General features: G+C 39.7%; 1 protein-coding gene across 9 annotated transcripts in view; it reads right to left on the reverse strand.

Annotated features, from left to right (window-relative positions):
• Positions 1–20,697, reverse strand: part of SAMD12 (sterile alpha motif domain containing 12) — a 467,280-nt gene that overhangs the window by 356,117 nt on the left and 90,466 nt on the right. The gene's annotated exons all lie outside the window — the stretch shown is intronic.

Raw genomic sequence — 20,697 nt, forward strand, 5'->3', positions numbered from 1 at the left:
GGAACTAGAAGAGGCAAGAGACAGATTCTCCCCTAGAGCCTCCAGAGACAGTGTAGCCCTACAAGGTCCAGCCACAAGCACAGGGGGCCTGGCTGTTAATCATTCTCTCACAACTGGTGTGACTATCTGGGGCATGTGGCTTTGACTTGCTATTTCTAAAAGTTTTAGGATGATCTGGCCAGACATTGACTTTGGACTTCTGGCCTCCTGAATTGTGAGGTAATGCATTTCTGTTGCTTTAGGCTACCCAATTTGTGATAACTTGATAAGGCAGGCATAGAAAACTTATACAAAGGCATACATGTGCTTCCTCTTTCTGTTTCTGGTTCCAACTTCTGCTGTATCTGGCACTAGTTGGAATAAGATGGCATCATGATGGAATCTGAGATTGGGTTTTGGGAAGCAAGAGCACAGGCTCAGTAAGTCTCAGGGCTGACTTTATTCTGCTGTTACTCAGACTTAACTCACATTGGCAATTGGTGCTGTTGGCTTCTTTAGTATCTATTCTCTCCTTTTTTATGGGCAGAGTTCTTTTTTTTTTTTTTCCGGGCAGTATCATGGAAACTACACATCACAGGGTCCTTTGCAACTAGCCATGTGATTGAGCTCTGGTCTGAGAGACTGAAGTAAAGTTGTTAGGTTGGCTTCCATGAAAACCCTTTGGAAAGCGGGCAGACTCTTCTGACACTCACCTTTGGCCCTTGGGTCTCACCCCTCTCTTCTGACTTGACATGCAAATATGATGAGTTGAACTGAAACCATGGGAATGTAAAAGCCACATGCTAAGGAAGGCAGAGGAGAAAGACAGAAGGAGCCTGTGGCACTGAAGATACTGTGCATTTGTGAGTCAGTCCTGCACTACATACTCTGGGCTTCATATCCCATGAGATGTTTAAGCCACTGTTTAATTGGGTTTTCTGTAACTATACCAGATGTAATTCTAGTATGTCCACCAGCTTTGAAAAGCAGAATGCTTTTTGTGAATTCACTTAATTACTAGAACTCTCCACATCAGGATTTGTGGGGAAGTCACAACCATCAGGGATGTATTACTATGCCTCCCATGTTCTAGTTGCTGAGATATCTTCCTCAGGCCCCAGAACAGAATTTGGGTATTCCTTGGTGCCCTGGGCATCATCCATTATCATCCCAGTCTGATTATCATCCCTAAAATGAACCTTTTAGTAAAGGTTAGCTCCCTTGCTTATTGCTCTAGTCTCTAACAGAACTTAGTACCCATACCTGCGGTCACACTCATTGTCTCTGTTAATTGCTAACAGAACACTGGTCCCTATACACTAGCAGTATGGATCAGGAGGCACTGACATGACAGAGACCAGGTTCCAGCTTTGAAGGTCGGCAGCCTGCTTTTCCTAAACTCCTAACTCCTTATCTACTTTTGGTTATATCTACATGCTAACCAATGGTTTTGCACTGTTATCTTTAGTTTTTGATATCTTATTTATGAAGCCTAATAACTTAATCATTTTCCTATGCTTGAGTACTTCAGAGCTTAGGACTCCTACTTAGCTCTGGTCCTCAGTGAGTAAAACACCTCCTGAATTCTAATTTGGGTAAAACTACGAGCCATTTTGAAGGGGCCCATTCCCTTCTGACAGTCTCTGTCTTGCAAGTATTGGTGCTAATTCCCAATTTTCCATGGGGAAAAGGGAAACTGGGATAGATTAATCTTCCTACTATGTCAACAATGTTTACGAGAACTAGAAAAAGTTACACAACCTTTTAGCCTGAGTTTATCAAATCATAAATGGATAAAAAAAAGTACCTGGTAAATGACTTGAGGCATGAAGAGTCATGTGTATTTGATACCATCACCAACGTTGCCTGACAGGCACCACGGTCACATTCCAATGTTAGTTTCCTAGGCTGACACCGTTTACAAAATAATCAGCCACAGCCAATTTAGAACATGTTAGCCTTTAACTCAGCCTTAAACATAATGGTTTCTCGTACTAGATGACTACATTGGTGTGGTGGAAAGTGTGACTGGCTGGGTGATGTAGAAGTCCACAGCTGATCAAGAACCTTCAACCACTGGATCACGGGCATATACTGTCTGCCATCATGAAGCTGTCTGGGAGTAGTACTGTCACTCATGGGAGGGTATGGTGGTCATAAATAAAGAGGTGATGTACCCCTCCAAATTATTAGAGTGAAAATCTATTTTCCATGGCTTAGAGACCAAACTTTGGAACATAAGACATTCTATGTCTTACATAATCAGTCTAGCTATAACCAACTTCATTTTTCCCGGTCATGACTTACGTCACTGCATTTCATGAATTCTACAATGCAGTCACGCACCGAGCACCTCACCGATACCTTGTACCTTCTCACCTTTCCAGTTCTGCTTGTACAATTTCCTCCACCTAGAAAGTCTCCCCGACTTGTTTAAATATTACTCATTTTATTAAAAGCTCAGGTGAAATGACACATTCTCCTCTAAGTATTTTGGGTTACAGTGATCTTTTCCTCCTCTGAACTTTACCATGCATTAAATTATAACCACCTGAATACATGTCCCATATTAATTACTAGATTCGAAACTCCTTGTAAATTTAACATGACAATATCTACCACAAAGCCCATATTGAGGGTTTATTATGTACCAAGCCTGATACCAAGCATGGTAAGACCTCATCTCACTCCCTATTATTCCTATTTTGTACATGGAAAAAACCCCTGAGGCTCAGAAAGGCTCGGCAATTTGTCCAAGGTCTCAGACTTAATTGGGATTCGAATTCTGAACTACAATATCAATAATAATTAGTGAATTGTACATTAGCTGTTGTACAGAGACCTAGACCCCAAAACAAGTGAAAAACAACCTAAACTTATGAGAGTAGTACAACTGATCCTTGAGCCAAACTGCTCCATTTATATGCAGATTTGTTTTCAACCCAACGCAGGTGAAAAACACAGTATTTGAGGGATGTGAAACTCGGGGCTAAGAAGAGCTGATGCTGACTTTTTGTATATATGGGTTCTACACAGACGACTGCAAGACTTGAGTATGTGTGGGTTTTAGTACACGTGGGGCTCCTGGAACCAATCCCCAGTACACTGATGGGGGAATGGTACTCTTTAAGGCCAGATATTACTTGTTTCAAAGGGAAGGCGATGACTGGTTGAACAAACTCCGAGATAGTACAATCTCCTTTTTTTTCAGACAGGGTCTCGCTCTGTCAACCATGCTGGGGTGCAGTGGTGCAATCATAGCTCACTGCCGCCTTGAATTCCTGGGCTCAAGGGATCTTCCTGCCTCGGCCTCCTGAGTAGCTGCGACTACAGGTGTGAGCCACTGTGCCCGGCTCCCTTTTCTTAAAAATTAAGGAATCAAAAGACTAAAGCAGCCTTTTCTCATAAGTTTCTTTTTTGTTTTGTTTTGTTTCTTTTTTGGTCGTCTAGGAAGTGACCATTTTCACAACTAATAATAAGCCTTAACTTGTTACTGTCATTTCAAATGACCCATGATTTCTGCATGTCTGAGAAGATAAAGAAAGACACCTTCGTGTCATTTTACAGTCTCACCTCCATATCACTTGCATAATTCCTGCTTATTTGTATTAATCTTTCTTAGTTTGAGCAGCAGAGGGGGTGCTTATTTCCATTATTATCAAATATGGGGCAGTTTTGGGCACACGGCAAGAGCTGAATCAATATGCACTGTCTTTTATTTTCAACCGAATTCCCATGAGCAGTCAAAAAGGTAGGCAGAGTATGACGGAGGTGGAGATATGAAAAGGATGAATGAATGCGTTTTCTCAAAACTCATTTTATCCTTTAACTTTGAACATAATTCCAGGCCTAGGCAATGTTAAAAATGGAACTTTAATGTTACAACATGATTGAGAGTCTGGTATCATACCGAAGTGATGGGTCAAATTTCTCACAAAATCTGCTCTATAATAACATTTCATATGCTTAATAACACTCTAGTCTAAATATTGACAGTCAGTTGCCACTTGGGAGGCAAGAGGATGATAAAAAAATATACCAAGAATATTAGCCTTCTTCCCTTAAGGTTCAATAATTGCCTGGTAAAAGAAATGTATCACTTTCTTGGGTGATCCTGAGTTGATCATTCTGAAGAGGGAAAAAGATCATGTGTCTAGTCAAATGTGTGTCTCGGCGTGTGTTTATATCCCATAAGTGCCAAATAATTACATTAAAGCCTTGAAAGTTCTTATGTGAATGAATGTGGCCAACTCTCCAAAATTTAATATTATTTAACTTTCAAGGTATGACTCACAGCCAAAAGAGTTGCCACATCTAAGTTGATTAAACTCACAGGCCAGACCAGGTACAGGTGGGCCAGGAAGTTGGGGTGGGCCTGCCTGGCTGGCAGCAGAAATGCAACAAAATAGCTTGAGGGTTTCATAAACCACTTCCCCGAGAAACATAAATTATGTGTCTTCGTGAAACAGGCTTGACTCTGTGGGCAGGAAGGAACATATCCATACATGTTCTGCTTCTGAAATGGTTCTACTTCTGAAGTGTAGATGTATATGATTTGCTAAAATCCTGGACACTACTTCCCTAAAACTCTAAATGGAGCATCACACACATAATACCCCTTGCTTCATTCCTTTTGTATGGTGGAGTCTAGATTATGATTAGTTTATTTTTCAATGAAAATTTTACATCATTAAGAGCTTTAAGTTGTCTCAACATTTACACACAATTTAGGTGTTTAATTTATTTGATTTGTGTCCTTCACATGTGTCCTAAATATCCAACACTATTGTCTTAGATTATAAATGTTGATGGAAGGGTGATGTCTGTGTAATAAAGCATGATTGTACTCTAAAGCATAACGTTGTAATAGTTAATGTAAAACAGATTTTAGTAATAGTAAAGGATATTGCTATTGATATTTAAAGATAATATTGAGGGTAAGAGTTATCTGTGCATACTTTTGATATTTAAAGATGATAATATTGAGGGTCAGAGTTATCTGTGCACACTAGAGTACACAATCACATGCATACTCTTTCCTTTTTGCACTCCCCTCATTTTAATGGAAAAGCCGCTTTTCCAATGTATGCTGAGCTAATACTTAAGAATCATCAGTAATCTTTTAAAACAGTTGCTCTCAAATTTCATTTTACAAAAAAATCTCTGAGAAGCTTGGTGATCAACACCCCCACCACACACACACACATACACACACACACAAACACACAATCTGCCAAAGTAGGCTCAGCATAGGGTCCAGGAACGATCAGTGACAAGCATCTCAAGTGATTCTGATACAGATCACACTCTGAGAAACAAGGAGGTATTTCATTTAATTGTTCAGGACCACAATAATTTTTAAAAACAGGAAAGGGAACTACACATGTTTTATAGAGGTTTCTTTTATAATGTCCCATTACTGTCCATGAAGTAGGTTTATAATTTCATTTACACAACTCAATCTTGAACTATGAGAACAGGGCTTGGCAACACAATTCCAGGAGGAGCCGCTCCTATCATAAATCAAGTGAAAGCAACACCCTCCCCCAGGGTTATGCAGTGTAAACTTGGCATGGTCATAGTCAGTGAGCAAAGGGGGCATCATCTGTTGGAGAGTGGCACCTACTGGTCATGTTTAGGTATCACAGTCTAGCTCTACTAGGAACCCAATGTCCAGCACCCCTCTACCCAACAAAATGCTGGGGCAAAGAGTACTATTTATTAAACAATTATTCACAGAGTTCCTATCAAGAGCTTGGCTCAACAGTTAAAAGTGCACAATATTAAGTAGAGAGAATGCATTTCCTCCAAGCAAAGAAATTGTGAATGTGGTGACTTTACTACTAAGTTTAACACTATTACAGCTTGAAGTTTCTCAGGAAATTCAAGTTAAAAGGTATAACAACACTGTTGTCATTTAAAAAGTAAACTGACTGTGACAGTCTGGGATATTATATTTTTCTTTACAAAGAACCTCTTGGAATTCAAATATTACTTTGCTTATCATTGACAACTCATCTAGAACGGTAGAAGAAAATTGAACTGTTAACAAAAGGGATGTCAGTGCAATATATTCACCAAATTAGAAAAGAATAAATAAATAAACACAAACTCAAAGCTGCAGAGATTAATTTAATTTGGTTACTTCCCTGGAAAGCACTCAGAATGATGGGAATGGGAAGAGGAAGAAAGATCGATTCTTATTTAGAGGAACTGACAGCAATTGAAATTGAAATGTTCATATGAAAGAGAAAACCATTAAAAACTGTAGGTGATTTGACAATTCCACTTTTTTCACAGTTTATGGTATTATTTTAGGCAACATATTATGCCATGTCTAGCAGGTCAATTGACAAATTTAGTAACCTCTTTTTTTTTTTTCCCCCCCAATATACATGAATAGATGTTTTGTGGATTGGAAAATCTGGGTAGATTTGATAATGCAAACCTCAGAGCTAACTTTGCTGAACCTCTGCTGTCAATTATAATGGCCGGGCCCTAGCAACTCTATGGTTCTGGTTGAAGAGGAGTTTTCTTACATTCAAGCTTCTATAGCAAGCTTTAAAGTAAAGGGGGGAAAAGACCATTTAAAATATTTCTCAACACTATGCAACACAAAATCCACAATGGAATAAAGGTTTGCATGGGGCTTCACAATGGCATATAGATCATTTAGTGGAAAATTCGACAGACACAATGTGATTGTAGTCAAATCATTTCCCATTGGGTTGACATTAAAGGTGCCCATTTATTTTGTAAAAGCACACAAGAGGGACATATACAAATCTGCACTGAACAAAGAACCAGCCTTTTGCAAACACTTGTTGCTACTTTTAGGATGGACAGAAATATCAAACTTGCCCTTTCTGATTGTCAATGAAATCTGCACCTCCAACCCTAAATAAGTAAATCAATCAATCAATCAGTAGTTAGACTTTTCTAAGAAAGGAAACTGGAGCACTATAAAGGACTTTTTTTTTTTTTTTTTTTTTTTTTTTACCTTTCAACTCTGCATCCACTCCTCCTCATCTGGAAATAGAATCTACATTGTTTTTGGTGCACCTATCTAATACTCCCAGGCATGTATATTAATTGGGCAAGTGAATACAATCAGAATGTTTCCTTAACTTTGAAGACTTTGGCAGAACTTCCAGGAAAGAGACATTTTTCTATTGAATTTGTGGCTGGGGACTACCATATGCAGAGATTGCAGCAGAGAGTAAAGCAAAGAAAGACAAAACAGACCTAGGAAATGGGATTCATGACATGGAGTGAGTCCTGAATTCAGCCATGCCTGAGCTCTATTGGCTTTTTCAGTTTTGTGAGCCAATAAATATCTATCTATTTTATGATTGCATAAAGTAGACTGAGTTACTTTTATGACACTTACAGTTGAACAAATTCTGGATAATTTGAACATATATCAGCTTGCATTAAAATACGGTCATGCCAGATACTTAATAAATGATATTTTTATGAAACCACAACAAAGAAAAATAAAATCAGACGGTTGTTAGAAATACTGAGTTTTCCATTTCAGTCCCTAAATCCTTAGCATGGCATTCCGAGTTGTCCATTACTTAGTCCCACTCATTTTTGCAATAATATTACTAAAACACTGTCCCCTTGTTTCTAAGATCAATTCATACTAATCTACTAGCTACACTCAAACATACCTTGCCCTTTTGTGCCTCTTGGACATTGCTCATGTCATTCTTTTGGCTTGAAACGTTACCTCTAACCCTTTTCTCCATTGTTCAGGCTATAGACTATCCTTCAAAGCAAAGTTTAAGTATCATTTTATCTGTGAAGCTTTTCCCAGTCTTCCAGTCAGTTTTAATGATTCCTCTTCTGCAAAGCTCTTGCTTATATCAAGTAACACATGTGAAAGATGTTTTGTGCAGTCTTGGGAGTCATACAAAGGTCAATTACTTTTGGTATTACTGAATTCTTATATTGGCTTTTTTTTTTCTTACAGTTATGTCATATATGTGGATCTTTTTCACTAAACTGGGAAAGCTTTGAGGGCAGGGATCATCTTTATTTTCTCACAGCCCAGTAAATTGTCCTGGCAAAATAAATACTAAATAGTTGATGCATTTCAGACATGTGCTAGTCATTTGATTTTTCTCTTGCAAAACCAGAACCCATACAAATTAAATCACCAGCCCATTCCAAATGCAACTAGCCTAAGAAGAGAGATTTGAGAAATTTTAGAAATAAAATATTTTAAAAACCCAAAAAAGACAAATAGAGTTGAAAACATTTTAAAGGAAATGGTGTTTGAATACATTGATCAAGACATATTAAAAGTTAGAGGATGCAGGAAAAGCTGTGGGGATTGCAAAGGCCAACAGAGTACATCTTAAGCTGTAAACTTATAACTACCCTGTTAAAGAAGATGCTTCCCCAAACAGCCACCTACCCTCCCAAAGAAAAACCAACAAGCCATTAAATACATACATCTTCCTATACACATGTTACAGACCAAATCAAACACAGAGCAGTCTTTAAAGCTGACTCTTTCTGCTTTAAAAAGGAAATAATTTGGTTGTTTCAGAGAGAAAATAAGAAAATGCCCCTAAGGCAAGTATTTCAATCAAGTACAGACAATTGGGGTTGGGAGAATGTGGGGAGGGGTGGATGTAGTGGTGACAGAGACCTTTGGCAGAGGTCACAAACTCTATTGTCTTCTGGGGACTAGACAGATAATGCAAATGAGCAGAGAGGCCAAAAGGAGGGAAAACAAAGCTCCACTATCAACAGCAAATGGCACTTGCCCTCAGTTTTGGGGAAAAATGGGCAGTAGTGGGAATCATTGCTAACCAAAAAGGAATAGTGTTCTACAGGGAGCCATCACTATTCCATCCCAGCCTATTATTTCTTTGTGGGAATTCAGGTCAAATGATTCCAGAAAACCTGATTTTCTAACAAACAGCTAAAATGCATATTTTAAGAGGATTTTTAAATTATTAAATACTGGTAAATAATTTGCATAAAACTTTTAAAGCACTGGGGAGGTCAGGCAAACACACTTATTGCCAAATTTCAAATTTGTAGCCTCTGCTGTGTAAAGTACACGAGATCAGCAACCCTCCCCACTCACACGGCATTTAAAATGGGTTTTTAATTTTCCATACAATTCTCTAATGGGTTAACCATGAAGTTCCCTGAGATGGGCTGAGGGACCACAATAGAAATTTTAAACATTTATATAGTGCCTTACGTTTACAAAATGCTTCCTCTCAATTCCTCCTTAAAGCAGTTTTGGAAGAAAGCTGTTATTATTCCCATTTTCAGATCAGCTTTACAGCAGGCTCTGGAGAAGGCAAAAAGGGGTCCCATAGGCCTTTCATATTCCTACTTCCATTCATTCACAGCAAATATTTATCGAGCACTATCTATAAGTCAGACATTCTCATTCCATTATTCTCTTCACTGCTACAGGATGGGGAAGGCTAACAAATTCTCAAAGATTATTCATTCTCTTTTTATCTATAACGTATTTAAAGTGGTTCACCAATTATTTAGGTTGTATACCATCTGTGAATCCTTATGCTCTTCGCACATGAAATGCTAATTTAGTCCACATAAAATAATTAAATGGAGACAATTATAGGTAATATTAGATGCCTACCTTGAACTAAATTGTAGCATGGACAAGTGGTGGTTAATAACAAAGATTAAAACCAGCTTGTGAGAGAAAAATCTTAACATTGGGAAAACAGTGTTAGTAAATTAGTCTTTTTGTGCACTGAGGAAAGGACATCTGTATTTCGGGTTAGTTGCTGATATGCTTTGGATTTGTGTCCCTGCCCAAATCTCATGTCAAACTGTAATTCCCAGTGTTGGAGGAAAGTCCCGGTGGGAGGTGATTGGATCATGCGAACGAACTTCCCTCTTGCTGTTCTCCTGACAGTGAATTCTCATGATCTGGCTGTTTAAAAGTGTTTAGCACCTCCCCCTTCTCTCTCTTCCTCCTGCTCCAGCCATGTAAGATGTGTCTGCTTCCACTTCACCTTCTGCCATGATTGAAAGTTTCCTGAGGCTTCATTAGCCATGCTTCCCATACAGCCTGTGGAACTGCCAATTAAACTTTTCTTATAAATTACCCAGTTTCAGGTATGTATTTATAGCAATGCAAGAATGGACTAACACAGTTGCTTACATCAGATGAGAGTAGCAAGATATTACAGAGACAACTCCTAAGTCCCAGAGCTTGACATACTCAAGTTGTCCTCACTAAAGGCGAGGGACACTCAACAGTGGTCTTTTGAGGGACCACGGTTTATCTTAGGTCACCCCCACCCCAGACACCTTGCTCACTGACAAATTCCTTTTTCAATCCCAACTTTTCCCATCCTTCATATTCTGGTATATGAAACCTCCATCCCTTTTAACTCACTCTAGCATGGCACCACCAACTGGCAAATCCCAAATCCTGCCCACAGGAGGTTGTGTTTAACTGGCATGGTACTTTGAATACCTTCACTCAAGACTTGGACTCTCTGGTAGACTCCAGTCCCCAGCCCTCTCTGCAGCCTTCAGTCCCATGATCTGCTGAGCCCTGAAGCTATTTAAATGAGGAATCCTTCTCTGGGCACTCTCCTAAGAAAGGACTAGCAGTTCCAAATTCCTGCTCTCCTAGAGGGTAAGCCACGGAGATATATGTGAGAACTGTGGTTTCCAGTGGCCTTCCCAAATTCCCCATTCTCACTGGGACCTGTGAATTTGCTGAGAGAGCTCTCTAGGGAGCCCTGCAGAAAAGCTCAAATGCACAGCAACTCACATCTCCAGAGCCATCTCCTGTTTGATCTTTCATTTTGCCACTGACTTCTTCAACCTTTCCTTACCTGTATCACACACTTATTAGTTACTGCCCCCTACCTTGCGAGTATTACTTATACAGTTTATATCCTAGTATTATGCACTGTCTAAAAACTGCTTTACAATAGTTCACTAGTTGTTTCATTTGTGCTGGCGTTGGTTATTGTGATGATATCTCAATTTTGTATAAATTTTTTGGACAGAAGTTGTATAATGTTTACATTATACAACATTACAATGCATTGTGCATATGAAATGGATATAGTTGCTCAATGCAGGGAAACCTAGGAGCTCTGGGAACATAGATTTCTATCCTGGGTACAGCAGGGCAGACTAGTCCTTAAAAGGGCCCAGAGGTTTCTATTTCTCCTTTCTTAGACTGTAAATGTTCTGTTTCCAGTAATCTTTTCCTGTTGACTCATTTTTCCTCAAATCTAACTTGTGACTCTTTGCTATCATTGATATTTTTCTTTTTTTCTTTTTTTTTTTTTTTTTAAGAAACGGAGTCTCACTCTGTCACCCAGGCTGGAGTGCAGTGGTGCGATCTCGGCTCACTGCAACCTCCGCCTCCTAGGTTCAAGCAATTCTCCTGCCTCAGTCTCCCGAGTAGCTGGGACTATAGGCCCATGCTGCTACAACTGACTAACCTTTTAGTAGAGGTTATTCTAGTAGAGATGGGGTTTCACCGTGTTGCCCAGGCTGGTCTCAAACTCCTGAGCTTAGGCAATCCACCCACCTTGGCCTCCCAAAGTGCTGGGATTACAGGCGTGAGCCATCGCACCCACCCGATATTTTTCTGTTTCAGACAAATCTATTGATTTTCTAACAGGATTTGTGTAGAGGTGCTATTTCTACAAGTTCCATATTCCAAAACAGTTCTAAGAAGATTGAGAATCTTCCTTTTTTTGGCTGACTCTGACTCTCCTTCTAGGGGTAAATAGCCCTCCCTACAAATAATCAGTGGGGAAAAAATCATTTTCATTTCCAAATGGTTCCTAGATCAAAGGGGGCATAAGATATCCTAGTCACCAGGGAGAATAAAGTAGTTAAAAAGCAAAGGGTAAGATTCTTTGAACTGTGTCTGAATAAAGATAAACTGAAACCATTTTGGGTACAGACAGACTACAGCAGTGCTCTGGAGTCGGGTTCAAAGGTCAATCACAGTTGCAGCACTTACCTGCTTAACTGGAAAAATTATCCCACTGCTCTATACCTCAATTTCCTCGTTTATAAAATGCGGATAGTAAAAGTACCATCCCCCGCAGGGCTGGAGACTGCTTTAAAGGTTACGATACCAATGTCTAACAATAGTTCTTGGTGCATAAGTGACTGAGAAATGTTTAAAACAACAATGGAAGGGAAGTATATCACATCCATAAGGGCAACCTGTTGGAATTGCAGATAATGGATCATCCAAGTGCTGACAGAACATGGGATTATTAACAAAACCACAATAGTCCATGCAGTCTGCTAGTGCTGCCCATCAGGAGGATGTGAACTGTCATATAAAAGATCAGAAGCAATCACACACACATTAGGTGGCTTCCAAAGGCAATATGACCTGGAGAGCTGGAGATATTACAAGATTGACCATCGTTTTTTGGTAATGTCTTAGCTTTTGAATAGGTGAGTTTATAAGATATATTTGGGTTGCAACTCAGCCCCCTCTAAATCAACTCCTACTACTTCCAGAATGGGCTGGGGGAGGAGGGTGTTGATTCACACATGTAACTAGAAATGTTGTCTTCATTCACGATTGAATCTGGGACCTTGAACAATGTCATTCAGGTTCTATTTCTCTCTTTCTCTCCAATAGGCAAATAAGACATCCAACAACAGGCTCAGACTCACTCTTTACTGACTTAGAAACCCCAGGAAAAAGGGGCAATTATCTTTCAATAGTTTTGGCAAAAACTCCTATAAAGATTTCTAATTTGCCCAGCTTGTGTCTTATGTCTACCCCAAAAGCAATCACTGTGGACAAAGGGATAGCATTCTTTGAAAAACCAGGCATAAATCATATGCCTACCACTGTAGGTGGGGGGCACTTGACTGCACCAAAATACACAGAATGGGTTTCCTATACGATTGAGGTCCCATGTTACTTAACAAGTGGGAGGATGACAAACAGATAAGCCAAGAGAGGGTTCTTTCGATAGGTAAGACAGAAAAAGCATTATCTGCAAAGCAAGAACCTGTGATAGGAAGTAACAAAGGTGATATCCCTTCACATTAAAATCTACATTCTGTTAGTTATGGGGCCAGTATTTGTATTTTGATAAACTGGATAATAACCTCTTTTATCTCATCTCTTCTTCCAATATTCCCCTATACCCCAATGCCCAAAAGGTTATAAAATGACAAAGATTGTGATTCAGCTCCGTATTTCAAGCATTTAGCACAGTGCCTGCTTAATACTTCCTACATTATCAATAAATGTTTATTGTGTTAAACTGGGAGTAAAGGGGAATTACCTAGCAACATACGAGCCCCAGTCACACTTCTCAGCCCTGACGACATAATACACACCTCGGAATAAGCTTTTCATACCCTACTGCACCACCATCATGCTGAGCATCTCTGACCTCCTGAAGAAAGCATAGGAAGTTTGTTTCAAGCATGTTTAAGTACCACCAGGTCTTTCTGAGACATCCAAACTGAGATGCATGTTCCTGGAACGCACAGCTGTGTCTTCTTTATCTCAATTTCCCCAGTGTCAGGCACCAGGGAAGAATACACAGCATGCATTCAATAAATACTTGTGAAAAAAAGAAAAGTATGAGCTCTTAAAAGAAAACGTGGAAACCAAGGGATTAAGATGGTAGCTTTGCATGATACAGCTAGATTTAAGAGGCAGGGGTCGTGGAAATGCAGATTAAGTATCAGCAGCAGGAGGGAAAAAAATGCCAACAGTTATTGGGGACTGAGGAGCAACCTGATTTATACTCACAAGCAAGCCTTGTGGGAATGAGAGAAACCCAACTGAGGGATAGCATTGGCCTGCTTTCTCCTCAATCACACCCTCAGTGTTCAACACCCTTCTGGAACTTTGGGAGGTCTGTGGTTCTCTACAAATGCCTAAGTTAAATTTCTGCCCTCCCACCTAGGGGGATGTCTTCCAGCTACACTCAACACATAAGATGAACTACCATTTACTGAGCACCTTCTACATTCCAGGCATTTTGTCAGGCACTGGACATCTTAAATTATATTGATTGTTAACAAGGAGGACCCTAAATTGTAAAAGCTTAAGAGTGAGCCTAACTTATACCAGAATTTCAATGCAGGTCTGGCTGACATTCTCACATTTTTTCTCTCTAATAGAAAATTAAAGTCCTCTGAGGCTATTTTGCTAATGAATGTAGTGCAATATATCTACGTCCATTCTAAAGTACATGGATCATAAGTTTACTCTTTTTGGTAACTTATGGAGGTTAAATGACTGTACCTTTGCTTGCAAGTGATATACATCATTGGATGATTGTATCTTTGAGTCGGGGCATGCTGACGCATGACTATGTGTACGACCCTTATAATAACACAGCTCTGCCTAAAGATGATCTGCTTTGTGGTATGGCCTTCAAGAACATGCTGCCATTTTTTAAAACAGAGAACCACAAACTGTCTAAAGCAGTACACTTTTAAAATTAGAACTTGCTTTTACTGGTCACAACTAAATAAAATGACTCAACATCTAGTCTGTGTATTCTAGATAATTTGACTAATAAAGCCACAGCAACATTATGATCAAGCCATAAGAGAACCTTTAAGCTCAGAGCATTGAAAAAAATGTAATAATTATGTTGGTGCTTCCATAAGTTATAATTGCCTCTTCTGTGATTACTGATAATTGCAGGTAATTGTCAGTAACATGAAAGAGCTTTTTGTGGTCCCACACTAGACAATGCCATAAGGAAGGCATCACAGAGCTGAGAGGGGAACTGAGGAAGGAGAGAGTGAGCTCATTCCTACTATAACTTGCTTGGTTTATTCTCTAAAATACATTACTAGAATATGATTTAATTTTCTCATAAAACCGTATGCTGAAGTACAATATCTGCTTTCAGTAAAGAAGAAAAAAACACATATAAAAATATCTTTCCATCTTCAATTTCCTGACTTTTCAGAAAATACAGTCAATTTAAATCATTTAGAAGCCTACCTGAACATTCTAACACTGGGAAGGTCTGAACTGGCAGGCATGGTAAGAGATCATACTGTACGGGTGTGAGATACTTGAAAACATAGCCATTACTTCTGTCGGGGGAAAAATCACTTTCAGAAGTCTGTTTTTCTCCGCACTATTAAGATGAGGATAAAGTGGGTAAAAAAGATAATTTTACAATACAAATGCTCGGTGGAATCTAGATGCTGATACATTTCACCCAAGGAATGTACATGAATTAACTGTTTCTGAAAACATAACACAATTGAGAAGATACAGGCTCTCAATGGCAGAATGTTAAGAGATAAAGGACTGGATGCCCAGGAAAAGTAATCAGAAAATCAGGTGGCTTATGTTTCTCTTCTGGGAGACTCATCAATAAGATGTCTACGGACAATCACTTACATTTTTGCTTTATCCAAATATCAAAGGTCAGAGTGGCTCAATTTACTGTTTCTTATAGAAACTTTTTTTCATTGATTTAGAAAGGAGAAGAGTAAAAAGATAGATAGTAAAACTCCAATCAGCCTGAGAGAAAGGTTAAAGCCATTCTTTTTTATATGTATTCTGGGTAGTGATCCATAAAAAATAATTAGGACAAGGGTAAACCTATTATGTAGCACAGATTTGCCATCAGTCTCGTCAATCTTATTTGCTCAGGCACTAAAGATTTGTTGGACTCTGTGTCGATTTATAATTAAAATGTATATTAAATGCATACATATACATTTCTCTTCCTTCATGCCATCTAGTCCATGTCAGTGAGAATGCCTGTTTCTTGTTTAGTCTAAACTAGCATCCTTGTGCACAGTGATCTAAAAATTGTAGTGTTTTTCCCCTCTCTCCATTCTATTTGTTGCATTGACCAATTCTTCACACATTTCTAAACATCCATCATCCAGCTGTTATCTCTACCCAGCACTCACTGTCTGTCACATTTCCCTTGATCCTCCCTTTAAGCTAAGCTCCTTTAACACCAGCTGCCATGTCTATTTCCTTCATCCCTTTGCTAGCAGAGGAGGCTGAGCACAGGGGCTCTCACTCTCAGATGCTGGCTGTGTTATACGTAGGATTTTGTATTAGATACCTGTCAGAGCTGGCCTGAAGGAGGGTACATTTGAAATCATTTCTCTTATTGAGAGATAAGTGCTCACTGTCATTTATTCTTCCATTCTCGCTTTTACCTTTCACACTACTTCCATATTTATCCTCCAGCCGCCTGCATATTTGACAATGCCATTGCTGATAGTGTTATACTACTAGATATGCACATGTATGGCTGAAGTGACTGATGCGTGACCTTCAGCACTTTCTGTGCTTAATACACACATTCGGGCTTCTTCCAAGACTGTTTGGGCTGTGCTGACGATCTCTATCCAGGTCCTTATTCTCCTTAACGGTAATAATAATGCTAAGTGATAAGGCCCAGAATTTATTAAGCTTCTTTCTTCCCAGGTAATTAAATGTCATATCCCTGCAGCCACCTCATTTTGTTGGCATTCAACCAGACTCAGAAGCTATAGAGCAAATGCAAAAGAGAAGCTTTCCACCTTCATTGTGTAGGGAGATTTTTGCCTAGTTTTTCAAATTCACATTGGATTACTCAACAAGGAACCTTACAGTCAGTAAGTATATATATTTGTCAACAGAAAATACAGTGTGCCAAGGAAGTACTGGTTAACTAACAAGGTCTCCATTCTATATGGTAATCACCATACCACAATTTGTCCAGCATTCCCAAAATTGTGAGCTCTTAGGGGTGGAACTATATCTTCCCATAACTTAGCATTGCTTATAGTGTCCAGCACAGTGGTGACAGCTTAAATATCTATGGATTGAGTGAAACACATGCACACACACATACACACACACACACGGTAAAAAGAGAGAGGAAAAAAAATGAGAGCAAGAGATAGGATGAGCCAGAAGGATCCAAGAACATCATCCAACTTGATTTTAGTTCAAGTTGCAGAGGCCACTCCAAATGGCTTTGTGGGCAGGGGAAAAAGGTGTTTTTGGCAGTATTTTGGGAGACCTAAGCATACTGATGCTAGGTTCACAGCCACAGAAACTCACGTACCAAACTGAATTAAGAATGAGTGCCCACACAGAAAGACTGATGCAATGTTCGGTACTAAATAATCACATTCGGTCAGCAAACATGAGCTTTAATGGAGTTGTCAAAGAAAAACAGAAAACAATCATTTCACAAGGAAAGAGACAGTTTTTCCACAAAGTTACTGCGGTTTTAATCTGTTTGGGACAATTCCAGATAAAATAAGTTAATATCCAGTTTAATTGTAAACCTTGTCAGCATGTCTTTCCAGATTTGTTACACTGAGAAACAAATGTATCATCAAGTATGCAATGCATCTGAACAAACTCAACATGGCTTAACGGAGCAAGCAGTTTTTCACTTCTTTTTTCTTATTTACACAAATTATAAAAACAACAACAAAAAACAAGACATCTTGTTGCTTCTTGGGGCATAAACAAATAGCCATAAGAAGGTTATCCCAAAAAGAAACTGCAAGATAGATTATTTTGGTGTAAGGACATTTTATACATATCCACACAATGGCTTTTGTTTAGATCTCTCTACTTAATAAAATACACAATGTTCCAGGCTGCTTTGGTCCTTGGAGATCATTCTGATATTTGATATTTCTCAAGCTGAAAATGCAATTTTATTGGGATTTACAAAATGTACTTTTTAGATATATATCTAACTCATGAAATATATTTTATATCTGAAAATAGGTGGCCCACTTGAACCAAAGGCGTGGCAAAACATGTGTGCACTGTGATGCACAACAGTTTGAAAATTAGCTCTGGGAGTCGCAAACCATTCAGAGACTGTGACTCGGTCCTGGTTTATCGAAGACTGTTGGGAGGAGGGAGGCGGGGGGCACTCCCTCAACCTCCTGCAGAAATGGAAGTTGTTCTTTGCTTGTGGACAAAAGGATACAAGTCTACTGATAGGTCCAGACTTGTAATAGCCCACAAAATTTAAAGTAAGTACCAGTGTCAGAGGGGCTGAAATAGAAGCAATCATGAATCAGCTCCCATAATCTATCATAACAGTGTGTAGTGCTCCCCCCTTTTCATTGCTATCACGCTTATCTCTGTAAATGACATATACAATCAGAGGTAACTCCCAGGGCTTCGGGAATAAAGCTAAACTTATATGGAATACTTTCCTCTCTCATACATGCCTCTTTCATTTTGTAGACATCTACACCTGGCAAAATCCCAATCTTCCATAAACTCAGCTGTCGCTACTCAAAACCTACAGCTACTCAACTGAAAGAGGTCACAGAATAATCCACAACCCTATCGACTGGTCTCCCCTGAAATTCAGAGCCAGTAAGTCAAGGGCACCTTAGTATTCTAGGCATCTCTGATACCTGCCCCTACTGCAATCACTCTTGCTCTCTTCTCTAGCATCTACTCTCCATCCTCACTGCTGAATGGAAACTCATTATATCTGCAAACAGAGAAGCAATCTGAAAAGACTTCCTAACCTTCCACCACCATCTCTACCACTCACCTGTCTTGTCCCTGAACCCACTTACTCTGCCTTTTCTCTTGTAACTGTAGATGCTCCTTTAAGTCAAACTGTCCAGCAACATGTTCACTCTTTCCTCATATCCTCAATTTCTCCCTCTTGATGAGATCATTCCATCAGCATATAAACATCTTTTTATATCTCCCATGTTAAAAGATATACCCTTCACCCCAAATACCCCTCCACCTCCTACCCAATTTTTCTACCCCCACCCCATTTAGAGTAAAAAACTTGGAAAGTGTTGTTCTTGCTGTTGTTCTCCAAATCCACGAGCCCCGCTCCCTTCTGAACCACTCCTATAAGGCTTTTTCCCCTTGACCACTCCACTGAGAGAGCTCTTCATGGTCACCAATGACTCCACATTGCTGAATCCTATGGGCAATTCTCAGGTACTGTAATTAACAAAGCAAGAACATTTGATTCCACCATCCCTCCTTCTAAAAACACTTTCTTGTTTTAGCATCTAGGACATGACTCACCTCCCTTCCCTCCTACCACACTGGTTGCTCCTTCTCTGACTTCTCACTGTTTCTTTCTCATCTCCCTGATTTCTAAATATTGGATGCTGCAGTATTCAGTCCCTGCAGCTCTGCTCTTCCCTCCCGCTAAGAAAACTCGCCCAGTCTCCAGGCTTTAAATACCATTCATGTGCCAATGCCTGCCAAATATATACATGCAGCCTGGACTTCTCCCCTTGAACTTCCGACTTACCCGCTCAGCCACTGGCTCAACATCTCCAACTAAAAACGTCTTAAAGAGAGTTCCTGATATCCATTATCACACAACAACCCTATTCCTCCTGCAGTTCTTTGACAGTTAATAACTGACCTTCCAATTGCTCAGGCCAAAACCTTGAGTCAACTGCTTCTTATTCCTCATGATCCATCATTGAAAAATGTTACTGTATTTTCAAAACATATCAAGTATCTGACCACTTTCTACACTTCCATGCTGGGTCACCACTCTCCTGTAGATAATTCCAACAGTTTCCCTAGTGGAATCCCTACTTCCTGCTTGTCCCCTGATAGTCTGTTCTCAGCACAGCAGCCAGAGTGATCTTTTGTAAATGTTAAATCAAATCATATCGAAACCCAAAGGTGCCTTACTCCCTCACGAGTAAAAGCAAAACTGCTCACAACAGTCTCCCTGGCTTTGCATAAGCTACAGCCCCACCCAGTTCTCTGATCTTGTCTCCGTGTCTCATTTTCTTTTTGCTGAAGCCACACAGGCCCCTCGCTGTTTCTATAGCACATCAAGCATGCTCCGCCTCAAGGTCTTTGTGTTTCCTCTGTGGTGATGATTTTTTTCCGGATAGCTCCTTGGCTACCTCCTGTATTTCCTTCAGATCTCTGATTAAATGTTAGTTTGTTAACCAGGCTTTCCCCGGGGACTCTGTATCATTCCCCCATCCCCAGCCCCATACACCTTTTTCCTCTTACCTTGCTTTATAAGACTTTTCCACAGCAATTATCACCATTTCACATTAGACATTTACATCTTTGTTCATTGACTCAAACCCCTATAGAATGCAAGTGTCAACAGAGCAGACACTATTTTGTACTTGGCCATGTCCCCAGCACCCTGAGCAGTGCCCAGCCCATCATAGAAGCTCAACAAATACTAGTTGAAGGAAAGAAAGGCCCAAAAGTGCATCAGGTGCTGCTAACACTGTGTTCTCCTCATACCAAACTGCCCATTCTCAGTCACTGCATGTTTTCACAATCCAGGGACCTCCATATGCTATTCCCTGGGATTGAAACACTTCCCCCGCCTACTTGTCCAATGGACAGATAAGCTTGAAATGTCTTTGACATTTCACAAATGACCTGCCCTGCTCCTCCCAACCTCTTCTGTACTCCTAAAGCAGCTCATAAGAAAACATGTCTCTCTGAAGTTAGGCTCAGAAATCCATTTGCTTCTATGTTCAAAGCAACACTGTACATGCATCTGCTAACCATACCCCATAGACGGAGGACAGAGTTGGTGCACATCTGTTATGTCACCCAGCTTTGTTGACATCAGTGAAAGTCCGTAAATTAGAAGTTTATAAATACCAAAGGATCTAACTATATTTTATTGTAATTGTTTTACTTCTCTGTGTCCTTCACAAGACTGATTACAGACACCAAGTCTTATTTGTCCTAAAGCTGGAAAAATT

Source organism: Macaca mulatta, chromosome 8 (assembly GCF_049350105.2).
Source record: "Macaca mulatta isolate MMU2019108-1 chromosome 8, T2T-MMU8v2.0, whole genome shotgun sequence".
NCBI lineage: Eukaryota > Metazoa > Chordata > Mammalia > Primates > Cercopithecidae > Macaca > Macaca mulatta.